This window comes from Lolium perenne, chromosome 4, assembly GCF_019359855.2.
Source record: "Lolium perenne isolate Kyuss_39 chromosome 4, Kyuss_2.0, whole genome shotgun sequence".
NCBI classification, from domain to species: Eukaryota; Viridiplantae; Streptophyta; class Magnoliopsida; order Poales; family Poaceae; genus Lolium; species Lolium perenne.
In genome coordinates, this window is record NC_067247.2 from 381686556 (window position 1) to 381701194 (window position 14639).

Sequence of the window (14639 nt, forward strand, 5' to 3'; positions counted from 1 at the left end):
GAGATGGTTGGGTCCACCAATGGTAGGTATGGGGAATTCGGTTTCAGCCATAAGTTGGTCTGAGTAATTCGCTTCATAAGAAATTACATGCTCAACTAGTATACGAACGAGGCTACACAACAACAGCTTGAACTAGCTTTGTGCACATAGACCTTGTTTTAGGATTCAAGGGAATTGCCTTGCCGCCCGCCTGAGTCGAGTGAAGCAACGATAAGTCGACAATTGCTAGAGTTCAATCACAGAAGCAACGACAATGGCAACAAAGGAATCAGCAACGTCCAGGTTGGGGTGTTTTGGAGACGCATGACGACTTTGGTGGGCTTTATTGGCCTGAGGCGGTAGGCACCGCATGGGAGGTTTCATGCTTTTATCATACAAAAGAAAAAAGAGCACACCTGAGTTTTCTATCATGGCCTCGTTTTGTATTGGTGTTTTGATTGGTTTGAGAGTGTCTATTCCCAGCCTAACACAACACACGCGGGAAGACCCCATGGGTTGTTTTGTAGGCCGGGATAGGACAGTCTAAGCCCAAAATTTCACGAGAAACACGTCGGGTTGAACGGGAGAAATCCATACCCCACCTATCGTGTTGCGCTCATGTTCAACGTTCCCAGCTCTAGCAACACAGAGAAAAACACCAATGCTCGCCACGAAAGCGGAAACACACGGAGTTTGCCTCCGCCACCACAAATGGACTCGAGTGGAACTAAGTGGAATTAGTGTAACTGGTCACCAAAGGTCTAAGGGTTAGTTCACTTTGATTTCCGTTCCAGCGAATTTGGCTTGTGCGTTGCCTCCCAATTTGTATGACCGCACCTAGTTTTAGAAACAATTCTAAGATAGCATTTGACACTTGGTGGGGTATTTCTCTTCTGTTATTGACAAGTTCATGTACAAATCAAGTAAAAATTAAACGAAAGCTGGAATAGCTCAGTTGGCTAGAGCGTGTGGCTGTTAACCACAAGGTCGGAGGTTCGAGCCCTCCTTCTAGCGAATATTTTTGTTTGTGTTTCTCCGTATATCTATCACTTTTTAGCGGAGATCCTCCTTCGGAAATTAGCTTAAGATGTTCCTTTTGTTATATTTTGTTGCTCCCGGAGATAAAAGGATGCAAAAATGTGAAGTAACAACAAACTGACTGGTACACTTAGAAATCCAGTGTTTGTTTATCTTGAAACAAACACAGGAGACGAGTAAAAGGTTCTTTCAGAAACACAACAGTACAAAGCCAGGATGCAGGACACAGCTAGGCTTCTACTTCCCAGCAAGCAAGATTGGCAAAGCTTCCTCAGTAATGAAAATCGCACTCACATCATATGCACACGGTACAGTTCCTCAATGTGCTGCAACCACCACGGAGCCGCGCACTCAAGAACACACAATTAAAAACTTCTTGATGATTTCCTGAAAACAGCAGAGTAACAGGCGGAACTAACAAACCACTGTAATTAACATGAGCAGTCCCAATGAACTGTTGCAGATGTATAAGCAAAACTCGATGTTAAGTGTGGAGACATTGACACTGGGAACAGCGAGGAGGAGAGGCTCTTCTTCGTGACATCTGCCAAGAACCCTCGTCCGCAGCCCAACTTGCGGGTCAGCATCATGTGATCTGGTGTGCTGGCCGGTGATACGTCAGGAACGTTTTTTAAACATTTATAATGTGCAGGTCAAAAAAATTGTTTATAATGTGATAGTTTATTTTTTATTACGATTTATTACTATTTTTCGTACTCAATTTCTAGTATTATTTTAGAAACCATCTGGAGCCGGAAGAAAATCAAGATAATTTTATAGTACATTTTGCATCGTGGAAAAGGGACTTGCGAAAGTAGTCATCCAAGGCGGAGCCAGAGCCACTAACGCTCCCATCGTGTCCCCCAAAAGGCGTCGGATTGATTGAATATGGGACGCCGCCGACTCGTGCCATATTTGGGGCGTGTCCGTTCCCACCCGTGTCCTCTAAAACCACCCCCAAATATAAATTAAAATAGTTCATATTTAAAAGAAATTGTTCGCACCAAAGTTATCGCAATCAAAGTAGCCGCGATCAAAGCACTGGACGCGATCATATTACAAACCGGTGTAGGAACTGAACATAACTAGAAAAAGCAGCTCGGCGATGACGATGGTACATCCTAAGTCGACGCTGGCCCGTCGACCTCGTCGTGCTTTGCCCGATCTAGCTGCTTCGTCACCGATGCCGATGCTAATGCCAATGACGATGCCGATGATGGGAAGTGGCGAGAGGACGCGATGTGACGGGAGACTAATTAAATTTCTCCATGTCCCAATGACGCGACGGGCTTAAGTTGTCGGTTACATCATGTACGATAAGCCCCGCCCACTTGGTGGCCGAATCTAAAGGTGTATATGATGCCCCCCATAGGGGGCTTCACAGCGATTTGGATTTTGGGCCGTCAGATCGAGCTGACGTGGCGCGATCTCGGCCGTCGATTTCGTCCAGGGCAGCGAGGCCCTCCCACGGACCCGCGTTTTATCCACGGGTCGTGTGAAGCCCGCCCAGCCCGGCGTCTCGCGGGGAGAGAGCACGCAACTTCGTCCTTCTTCCTCCTCACAGTCGCCGCCTCTCCCTTTCCCTCGTGCCTCCAGCGCCGCCGTCGGGGATTCAAGCCCCTGCCTCCGTCTTGGAGATGTGCTGCAGGGGTTCCATCCACGACGCTGCCGTCGACCTCCTCCTCGGCGTGATGAGCTCTGTAGTCTCCATCCATGGCTCCACTCCGTCAATCGCCCCAGCCAGCCAGGGTCGTGCACACCATCGGCACCCGGAGGGCGCCATCTCGTATCGTTGCGAGTTGTTCTGCCTCACGCTCGACCCGAGCAGCGGTGAGGGGAGGGGCGCCGGTGACGTCTGCAGACCTCGCCGTCCCTTGCAGGCCGCCGCCAAGACACAACATAGGGATCCACGACCAAGCTGAGTCGTCACCTGTTCGTCTCTGCCAGCCCCTCCCTTCACCTCTCTCCCCCTTGGCGCTCAACAAGAGAAGCATCGCTGCTGCACGACGGGAGTGGGTGGTGCCACTGTCCCCGTTCTCAGCGTCAAGAAGAAGTCCACATCTAGGTGCATCCATCCCCTTTATTCACCCTTCCCCCCCTCGATCTAAGCCCTGAAATTGTTTTTGATTTGTGCAAATTCTTTTAGATATGACAGGAAGGTGTTTGACGAAATTCCAAGCATGTTTCTATTCTATTGATCTTTCCATTTAGAAAAGACGAAAAGGTTCTTGGATTCAGTACATATTTGACTATCTTTTGGACTACATTTGTTCTTACATATTAGAAGTCTGAAGAGATTTGATTATTTTTTGCCACCAGCTAATTATTAGATCGACAAGATAGTTGACTATAAAGCTCTTGGAGCTGGCTACCTTAATGTTTTGCATACCAGATCCTTTTGTATATTCCTACACGGTTGAATTTGATGGGTTGCTAAACTATGGACACTAATTATATTATTGTTAATAAGATGATTGCATAATTTTTCAGCATTGGATGGGAAACAACGCCCACGCCTAGGCCATGCGGATGGATGACGAAGAGGAGCAGCTATTAGACACTGCCGTGGCTGTCAGGTTGTGATGCCTAGGCCTCCTGGAGATTAACATCGACGAGGAGTAGATTTTGTTCTCCGTTGCTCGCTCCTGATTGGGCTAGCAACTGCGGAGCGTTTGACCAGTAACGCGGTATCAAGGCCTCCTCCCACTTTCTTCAGCCCCACCGATCTCTTTATTTTTTGTACCATGTTCTCAGATGTGCCTCATTAGGGCGTTCGTCTCTGCCATATGGATAGGTTTATGCAGGGAAGAGGCTGTAGAAGAGGTGGTTTAGCTTTTGCTGGTTTGCAGCACAACGTGAGCTTCTTAAAAATTATGCATTTTCTTACCGTGATTTACTGTATACATCAATATAATGCTGATTCTTAGAACCAAATAAATATCTTATTTTAGCTAAGATTTTTATTTCTTGGATGTTCCAGGCTATTGTGTTCATCTACCTGACATGCTTTGGATTGTGTCAGGTTCATGACCTCATTTACTGGTCAGTTCCTTCTTCATTTCCAAATGCACACCATGCGCTTGATGAAATTCTCAAATGTTTTTGTTGTTTATATAGATATTTTATTGAAAAATAATATCCGAGAGTACCACCAGAGAGGCTATATATGCAAGCTTACATTGAAACGAGCATATATCCCAGCTGTACATTCTCTTCGCTGCGTGAGATACAAAAGCCCACAACTCATATTGGATTCCTACATAGCAGAATGATTTCTCTTTACTTGATTATCATGTATACCTTCTCTTAGGGGATTAAGCTGACACTTTCCTATACTGTAACTGCTTAGTGTTTTCATATTATCTCACTATTGCTCTACATTTTGTGCAGCGCAACAATATGAATTCAACAGTACGGATTATGTGAATATTTTTTCACATCGTCTTTCAGGGAGGTAAGCTTTCTTTGCCGATTCCTACTGTAGCTACAGCTTCCACAGTAAGAATAATCATACAGATGCTATACTTGTGTTATTTACTTATGACTGAAACTAATCTAGCTATGTATCCATTTAAGGTTTTTTCGCTCAGCCATTTCTTTGACCGTATTATTGTCTGCAGCGTTTTGAGAAGGAAAAGGTCATCTATACAATGAGTGTACCAAAATGGAGTCCGCGGTTCAGCTGAACTAATGTCATTGCAAGATGTGAATCTATTGATGGATCTTACCTGATACCTACCTAGATAGCTAGGTTGGTTCCACCTGAAGTGAAGGTAAAAAAAAACAGGGGAATTCTGAATTGGGAGGTACACGGTTATGGTTCAGGTAATTTTGCCACTGAAGATTAGCTAGACCATGTGTCTTCTGTGAGGTGCTCAAATCAGTCACTGCATTTTTTGATTTGCTAAATTTGCCGTTCGGTTATTATTCAATGAAAACATGACCGTCATATATGCTATTTCTTATTGAATATTATCCTGGTTTTACATGTTACGGATAACTGAATAATGTGTGATTAAGTGATTTGCCTCATTGTTATTTGCAGGGTTATGCCCCATTTTTGTGCCATGTATCTTTTCCTTATTAAAATATGAGGTCATGTTTTTTGTGAAAGAAAATACGAGGTCATGTTGATATAGTTGTTTCTTGTATTTGGTATTATTTTCGTGTGATATGTAAATGCTGCTTCCATATGTATGATCCTGCCACAAGCGACCATGTTAACAACATGCCATGCTTCAGCCCCTCCCTTTTTTGTTTTATAGTTCATACTTTTCTTGATTATTTATGTAAACCAAGTGTTACATAAGTTCCTCGACTATATTTTCTGCCCGCCGTCCTCTGCACAGAAGTTATGTAACCTCTTACTTTTTTATCTAACTCTAGAAGGTCTTAAGACTAACACATTCAGTTAGTTGCCTCTGGTGGCTTTTCACTAATGAGTAATGACACTCTTTTATTGGTACTTCAGCTCATGGTCTTCTCAATATTATTTTCCTCCTTAATTCATGTGAAGTTTTGCAAATAGTATATCTCATTGCAGCATGCTTAACTATACAAGTTTTTCTCAAAAAAAAAAAAAAACTATACAAGTTTTGTGGTAGGAGCATTAAAGAGAGACATTATTGACCTCACATGGTCTCCAAAAGGAATCATCACAAAGATTGGAGATGCCTTTCCTTGTCTAGCATATGGTTGGTTGGCTGATTTATTGGTCTACTTTGAAGGCTTTGATTTTTTCCGTTGTTCATTACATTGGGTTATTCGCTAACTTGACACACACCATCTTACTATAGGTTTATGCCTACTCATATCGGCGCAGAAACATACTCTGCAGGCCAGTTGTACTGTTCTTCATTCTGTGTATATGATAATAATTTTTTGTCTGATAATGATTCAATAGATTTGAACTCTCTTCTCAGCATCTTCTGCTCATTGTTAAAAGACTGGCCAGACATGGTCAAGGAAAAGTGTAAGGGATACATTCTTAACTGCCAGGGTAGCCTGCAAAAATTCCTAATATACCGTAGTTTGCAATGATGTAATGGTGTCCTACCTGCACCATCCAGTTTGCCTTTACTAATTATTATTTCTACCACATGCATTTGTATGCCGGTGGCTTTGGCTTGGTTCCTGGTTCATAATCTCATGGTACGAAGGAATTTTTAACCTGTTGGACTATTTGACATTATGCAAGGCGCAATAATGATAACTTGATTCCACTTCTTGGAAGCTGACCTAGCCATAAGCATTATGTGTTACAGCATGGTTGACCTCTATGTTCTTTTTTATATTTGTATTGTTGCACATCTCACTGACTGTGTTATCCTCCTGTAAGAATAACAATTCCAAGCTTGATGTAACTGTTCTTAGGTTCCCTGAAGAAATGACAATTGCTGGGACATGAAACCTGATTGGAATCTTGCTTAGATAATTTACACAGAGAAGCCTATAAGTTTGGATAATTCTTAGTCTTGCACATGTATAGGCCATAAGATGGCATTTGAAAAATGGCGTGCCCTATTTGATATCACATTTTCATGGTCATCCTAATTTATTCTCTTGCTGAGTTCTCTATTAATAAACTAGGTGACGTGTCTTCTTGGGAGTTGCAGGAAAAATTGAATTTTTTTCTGATTTTATTTCTCTGTGTGAGGTTATAAAAGGTCATGCTAGGCCCGCAAAAATGTTCATGTTAGATTACAGTGGGATCGCTGGAATGTCAGTTGATGCATGCCCTTTTTATTTACTTATTTCTGGATCACTGGCTTGCAATTTCTTTCCAGTTCACAAGAGGGATTTTTCTGAAATCTGTATTTTGTATCTTTTAGCTAAAACTGAACAACCATACACATAAGGCAAAGGATCAAGTCAGTGCCTCTTACTGATGTTTGTTTCATTTATCTTATAGCTTCATTAAAGAAAATCAGTAATGCATTATTTTCATTGTCTTTCGTACTACGGATATTGGTGATTTATCTTCAGATATACGCTCATTCTTGGGGACACACAACCAATTCAATAGGTCACTAGCTGGATTAGAAACCAGATATGGTATGCCTCTTTGATACGCACACCATTTCTTTATGCTGGATGAATAGCTCGCAGCTTCAGTTGACACCCTCATTTATTTTGTTAGCATTTGCGATCAACCACGAGCTAAAAACAGGGTCATATTGTTCTTTTTTCCCCTGTTAGCTGACTGAAATGATTGAACATATTTTCCTGTATATGAATAAAGACACATATGCTGAACCTGTGATGGAAAACGTTCTTTGTAGTTTACCATAAAAACTATAAAGGTACATGATCTAACACTTTTGTTAGTATATATTTTTGTATGCCTTCCAATACGACTAAATATTGCAGTTGCTAATGTTGTATGCTTATGCATATTGAACTTGTTTTCCTGTAGCTGATCCATAGTTGCCAAATACAAATATATTATTTTTGATTGGATGTGATCTGTTTCTAAATACGTTACACTTGGTTCCTTATATTTCTTACATTAAACCATCCGAGTGATGCACCATATAATTTCTACTTGCAGTATTTGTATGCACATGTACCTTGTTTTGTCTGCTCAGGAAGTACATGTGGCCTTTGATTTGCCCATTTTGCTGAGGTATGCCAAAACTGAGGGAGATCTGAGGGGAAGAAAAAAACAAGCACTACATATATCTTTCTGTGAGAGTTAACTCGCCATTAAAAGGAATAACATATTTACGTAAATTACACATGTAACTTTCATACATTATTACTGATATGTTAGTGATTTAGCCTGAACATTATTACTGATATCTGTAGTGCACATTTCTTTGTGTTGTCATCTACCTAACTGTTGGTTGTCAGACTTTTGCTTTTGTCTTTGACTGAGAGGAGTATATCTATTTTGGTAGTTGTAGTTTCTCTGCCTTATTCTTAGTGTAGATATGCCAGCTTTTTAAGTAGAGTCACATGAGGTGATTTGGACGAGTGAGGCGACCATGATAAGAAAGAAGGTTTCGATGCACACTGCCTATTTGCTGAGATGTTCCTGTGCAGTTTATTTATCGTGTTGATTGTATGGATTTTGGAGGGTGGAGCAAGGAGGAGCTGCCAGGTGTTAGTTTGGAAAGTGGGATATGCAAGGTATCCTCTGAAATTAGTTTGTTGATTTAGTAGTTGTCCCTTCTGCTTTGTTTCTTACTCTTTGTTTTCTTCAGTGTTCTTTTTCTCTAGGTTTACATGGCAATCCTTCCATGGTTTCTGGCATGCGTATGGTTCTTCCGATGTTTCCATTTTATGGATGATGTTGATTCCCTGCCACATCTTACAGTGTTGGTTCCCTCCCATTGTTTAAGGATACGACACAGGGTTCAATATGTTGGTTAATTTACCTTGCCATTTACAGCAGTGTTAGCTTTGGGTGGAGCAAGTACCTATTAAATCATGTGTAATATCCTCCAAAGACAATGATATGTTACTTTTGTTGATCTTTCCTTCTTTTGCACTTCACAAAGCCATATGCTATTGGTTGCTGTAATATGTTCCCATGTTTCCCTGATTGGGTACATGCCTTGGAGATCCGTTTGTAGTTTCATGTATTTGATCATACCAAAGAAAGCTTATTATCAAGAGTATTTCAAATTAATCATCGGTGCGTGATACCGGGGCAGCGCGCCAAGGCGCGCATCAAAATCTAGTTTTGTATAGATTTTCCTAGCGCTAGCTACTTAGTTATGCATGGATGCTAGATAAATGGCCAGGAAATAATCCATGGCGTATATGTCTATGCGCTCCACTGTACATGCGCTAGGGTTGCCTCTTTCGCCCTTCACCGATGAATTCCGTTGACACTAAAATTATCCCACTGTAAATATGGGATTTTCCATCGCATTATTGCAAGAACATAAGATCATCTCCACCGGCGGTCCTGATAGCGGGCTCCGTAGTATTTTGGGGCCGGCATCGGAAATAGGCTTACACTACGCCCAAAAAGCGTCGGCGTGTTTTCGAGCCCAATAGAAGCGCCGGTAACCCCGTGTCAGCTCCTTCGCAAAGGGTGCGAATCGGGCGCGCTGGCTCCTCGTGCAGCGGATGATTTTGGGCGTGGGATCCGCCTGTCAGCCATACATCCCAAAATTATACATGCTTTCCCCCAAAACTCCTTCCCCTCCGGCGCTCATTTCTCCCACCCGCCGCTCCATCTCTGGTTTAGAATCCAACGCGAAAAACCCTCGCCGCCATGCCGCAGAAGAAAAAGGCTCCGGTGAAGGCAGCGAAGGCGCCGGCGAAGCCGCGCACCATGGCGCCGAAGGAGAAGCCGGCGACCATGTCACAGTAGGCGTGGGACGAGGAGAAACGCTGTTGCGCCATGGTGACAGCCAACCGCAGAAACGCCGCATCGCCGATGAGGCGTACAAAGCCGAAGCCACGAAAGCGGCGGTTATCGCCGACGTGTGCCTCAGCTTGGGCGACGGTTAGCCCGAATGGAGCAAGCAACTCGCCGGCCGCAGCTTGGGCAGCGGGTTCTCAAGCTCACCCTCGTCGGCGGGGTACTTCGCGGAGGGGTCATCGTTCTCGCAGATGAGTCTGTCGCAGATGGACGGCTGCGCCCGCTACTCCCACGAGTACGTTGAGCTGCATCGGCGAAGAGGTGTTGGCGGTGCGAGCTGTGTCAGCGTCCATGACAGCCCCGGCACCGTCGACGTTCATGCTTCCCCCGGCGCCCGTGGAGCCGGTTCCCGCAATGAAGGTGATGTCGGTGCTCGCCGACGATGAGGACATCGTCGAGGTCCAGCCGCCCATGACCGTGTTCATCTGATCATTTGGCCTAGAAGCCCAAGTTTTTGCAGCCGGACTATGACGGCGATACGGTGGCAGCATGTTGGCCCAGACTTCATATTCAAAAATCTATTCAAATTTGGTGGCAGTGTGTTGGCCCAAACTTTATATTCGAAAACATAGTCGAATTTATATGCATGTTTTATGAGTTTTGATTTAGAAGATCTATCGGGGCCACCGTTTTGGGAAGCGCCAGTGTGGAAGAAGCACCCCTAAATGGAGGATGATGTGTCGGCGCCCCCATACGGTTGTGCCGGCGCCCCTGCCATCGCCTATTTGAAGGGTGTCGGTGGAGATGCTCTAAGACCGGAAGCGAAAACACGGGAAGATAGGTCATCGCCAGAGAAGGACTGGAGGGGCAGTGCTACATGAAACACCGTTGGAGGCATCTTCACCACTCTCACCAACGTCCTACCTCTCTCCAGCACGAATAGGGATTATTCCACCTCCTCGAGCGACATCTCGTCCTCTCAATTTCTTAGAGCATCTCCAGTCGCGTCCCCCAAAGCGTCCCCCAAAGCGATTTGGGGCGCGCTGGACCAAAAAACGTTCCCAGCCGCGTCCCCCAAAGCCGCTTTTTGTCCGGCGGGCCCCGATACGGTGTCCGGCGCCCCGAGCCCGTCCCCGCCCCACAGGGGATGCCGGACGCACCGAAAATCGAGGCAGGGAGTGGTGGGGCCGACCCGTCAGCGGCACAATTGAATTTTAACCTAACCGTCGCCTACCTCGCGATGAAAGTTATTGGCGCGCAGCGACGGTGCAGGTCCCGCAGAGGCGAAAAAACGGACGAAGGTTTCTGGATGTCTAATACGTCTCAAACGTATCTATAATTTCTTATGTTCCATGCTAGTTTTATGACAATACTCACATGTTTTATATACACTTTATATCATTTTTATGCATTTTCCGGCACTAACCTATTAACAAGATGCCGAAGCGCCAGTTCCTGTTTTCTGCTGTTTTTGGTTTCAGAAATCCTACACAGAAAATATTCTCGGAATTGGACGAAACAAAAGCCCACGGTCTTATTTTCCACGGAGCCTTCCAGAACATCGAAGAAGAGTCGGAGGCGGCCAGCAGGGGGGGCCACCCCATAGGGCGGCGCGGCCTGGCCCCCTGGCGCGCCCAAGTGTGGGGAGGCCAACCCCTGGCTCCCCCGATGCTGCCACTTCGCCTATATATTTTCCAGAAGCGAAAACCCTAGGACGATCGGTCTTCCGCCACGAAAAGTTACGTAGCCGCCGCCATCGCGAAGCCAAGTTCAGGGGACAGAAGTCTCTGTTCCGGCACGCCGTCGGGACGGGGAAGTGCCCCCGGAATCCATCTCCATCGACTCCATCGCCATCTTCATCGCCGTTGCTGTCTCCCATGATGAGGAGGGAGTAGTTCTCCCCCGAAGCTGAGGGCTCTACCGGTAGCTATGTGGTTAATCTCTCTCTCCCATGATGTGATCTTTATGTGATCATGAGCTTTGTATCATGTTGAATAAGTAGATGCTACTCTTCATCTATGTGCTATTCTAGTGGTGTTATTAAAGTAGTCTATTCCTCCTCCATGATGTAAAGAGGACAGTGTGTGCATCATGTAGTACTTGGCGTAGGCTATGATTGCAATCTCTTGTGGATTATGAAGTTAACTATTACTATGATAATATTGATGTGATATATTCCCCCTTTCATAGGTATTGTTGACAGTGTGTATGCTATGTTAGTACTCGGTCTAAATTGCAACGGTATTATCTTGGATTATAATTTGATGAGGATATCCTTATGAGTGGTGTTTGTCAAGTACTTGATGAACTTTGAGCGGAGCTTTTGTAGCCACTACATGATGATTAGTGATTCCAATAGGAGAGTAATTGAGAGTAGCACAAGTGAAGAGAAGTTATCTAATTGTTCAATTATGTGATCATTGTTGAGAGTGTCCACCAGTGAAAGTATGATCCCTAGGCCTTGTTTCTAAGCATTGAAACACCATTTCCAACAAGTTCTGCTACATGTTCGCTTGCTGCCATTTTTATTTCAGATTGCAATTACTACTTATAATCATCCATATTACTTGTATTTCACTATCTCTTCGCCGAACTAGTGCACCTATACATCTGACAAGTGTATTAGGTGTGTTGGGGACACAAGAGACTTCTTGTATCTTAATTACAGGGTTGCTTGAGAGGGATATCTTTGACCTCTACCTCCCTGAGTTCGATAAACCTTGGGTGATTCACTTAAGAGAAACTTGTTGCTGTTCTACAAACCTCTGCTCTTGGAGGCCCAACACTGTCTACAGGAATAGAAGCGTGCGTAGACATCAAGCTATTTTCTGGCGCCGTTGCCGGGGAGGTAAGGTAAAAGGTATTCACATCCTCCGACTACTAAGCTATTTCCTAGCACTGTTGCCGGTGTGTGAGTGCTCGAAGTTATTTCCTTTAGATTCTGCAATTGCATCTTTTTGTTTCTTGTTTTTATTTTTCACTAGTTAGGCATAATGGAAAACAACAAAAAATTTAGTGAGCTTTTTAATCTTTTTCCTGAGTTAAGACATAAATTGTTTTATGCGAAAATTAAAAAACCTATGGAACCTTATTTGCATACTAGTAGCAATGTTATTAGTATGAACGCAATTACTGCTAATGCTATGGAAAAACCCAAGCTTGGGGAAGCTAGTTTATATAAAAATAATCTTTTTTGCTCCTCAACTTTGGATGAAGTATTTTGCCTTGATAATGCTTTGTCTCCAATATGTGGTAATTCGAATGATGCTTGTGATATTCCAAATCCACCTGTTGAAAGTATTCCTTTTAAAATATCTATGAAAATTGTTGAAAGGGTTATGAATGATCAGTATGTAGGGGATGGATCAGTCCATCCAAGTGTTCACTTGTCTAAACTTACATAACTTTGTGAGTTATTTGAGATTGCAGGTTTATCAAGAGAAAATTTTATGAGGAAACTATTTCCATTGTCACTTAAGGACAAAGCAAAGGAATGGTATAGGTTGCTGGATGAACAACTATCGAATTGGAAACAGCTTGAATCTCTCTTTTACTCTAAATTTTATCCTCTTCATGAAGTGCATCTAGATAGGAATAGCATTTATAATTTTTACCCTCATGATGGAGAAAGCATTGCTCAAGCTTGGGGAAGACTAAAAATATTAATACTCAAATGTCCCATTCATGAGCTCCCCCGTAATGTTATTATTAATAATTTTTATGCAAGGCTTTCAGGACACCACAAGGACTATCTAGATGCCTGTTTGGAGGGATCTTTCACAAGCAAGGAGGTTGAAGCTAGATGGGATCTTCTTGAAATAATTCAAAGCAATACTGAAGATTGGGAGAACGACAAAGGTAAATAATCAGGTATAAACTATGAATATGAATGCATTAAGTCTTTCATTGAAACTGCTGGTTTTCAAAAGCTTAGTGATAATTATGGTCTTGATTCTCAAATTATGGTCGATTGCTATAGAGCCTTTGCTTCTCATATTAATGTTCCTAAAGAAAATTGGTACATGTATCATGAACCTTTTAAAGACATCAACATGAAGTATGAAACTGTTATTAATGATTGCAATGAACATGCTCAAACTCCTGAAAATGCTATTTCCTATAAGCATGTTAATTTTTGTGGAGTTCATAGACCTTGTGAAAAGAATAAAATTGAAGAAGAATATTGTATCCATCACAGGAATGAAAAAACTAGAAAGTGGTCTAGGGCTCTAGATGATCTTGGTGAAAAAGTTTGTGCCATCTATCCTTTTATTTGTGAATTTTGCCATAGAGTGGGTCATTTTAATTTTCAATGCTCCTCCAATGATAATTCGAACCTCATGAGTGCTGCAAATTTGTATTGTGATGATGAAATTACTGATAATCAGCATGATGAACTTACTTTATTTTTGGGGTGTGAAGAGTTATCAAGAAAAATTTCTTTGTTAGATATGAGTGATCTTGATATGAATAGTGTGTTGCATGGATGTTAATAATTGCCATGCCAACACCTACATACAAAGTGTTATAAAGGATGGGACTTTACGAAAATATGACAGGACTAATATGTGTTTTGTTCTTATTAATGAAAGAGAGGTATCCTCCCAAGTTTCTTCTATTATTTCTAATAATAAACCAGGTTATGTGGAGAAGCTTCCTTTCAAGCCTCTCCCTCCTAAAGGTGAAAAGAAGAAGAAGAAGAAGAAGAAGAAGAAGAAGAGGGGGAATAAAAAGAAAGAGGTAACATCATATCCCCGCGTGTATGAGATAACGATAGGTAACCGTAAGTATGTTGCTCCTAATGATTATTATGATAATGAATCTGAGTACAATGATCTTCCTATGCCCTTTACCTATATTAGTGATCATGATTTGGAAGAGCACACTACTTTTGATACTGAAAATCTCTTTGGTACCGATTATGAAAGTAATGATATTAGCACTATCCATGTTCCCTCAAACGATGATATTGAAAGCTCTAAGCTTGGGGATGTTGTGCTTGAAGATCCTATATTTGAGATCTTTACTTTTAATGAAAATGATGATATTATATCTTCGGGCTTAGACAATCGTTATAGAGATGGCTATTACACAGATTATAATTATCCTTATGAAACTTGTCATAGTTATGATGGGATTGCCAAAAACCATTCCCTTAGTATTCAACTTGTTTACCATGTTCAAATTCTCTATAATGATACTGCTCCAATTACTATTTATGAGAAGAGTTTTTCTTATGCCAAGAATAATGATACTTTTATGCATATGAACCATGATAAGAATGTTTTAAGTGATGGTTATATTG

The 14639-nt window shown here is 42.6% G+C and overlaps 1 long non-coding RNA gene and 1 other non-coding gene across 7 annotated transcripts; both read left to right on the forward strand.

Moving 5' to 3' along the window:
• Positions 1-919: 919 nt before the first annotated feature.
• TRNAN-GUU (transfer RNA asparagine (anticodon GUU)) lies at positions 920-993 on the forward strand. Its single transcript has one exon. It is a non-coding gene; the product is annotated as a tRNA-Asn (tRNA).
• Positions 994-2541: 1548 nt separating this feature from the next.
• LOC127297249 (uncharacterized) lies at positions 2542-8634 on the forward strand. 6 transcript variants are annotated; one of them, XR_007849030.2, is made up of 8 exons: positions 2542-3082; positions 3508-3872; positions 3998-4059; positions 4408-4471; positions 4638-4842; positions 5622-5711; positions 5814-8148; positions 8223-8634. It is a non-coding gene; the product is annotated as an uncharacterized lncRNA (long non-coding RNA). The 6 variants fall into 6 exon arrangements; XR_007849027.2 differs by having other exon boundaries at positions 4638-5711; XR_007849028.2 differs by having other exon boundaries at positions 5622-8148.
• Positions 8635-14639: the final 6005 nt, after the last annotated feature.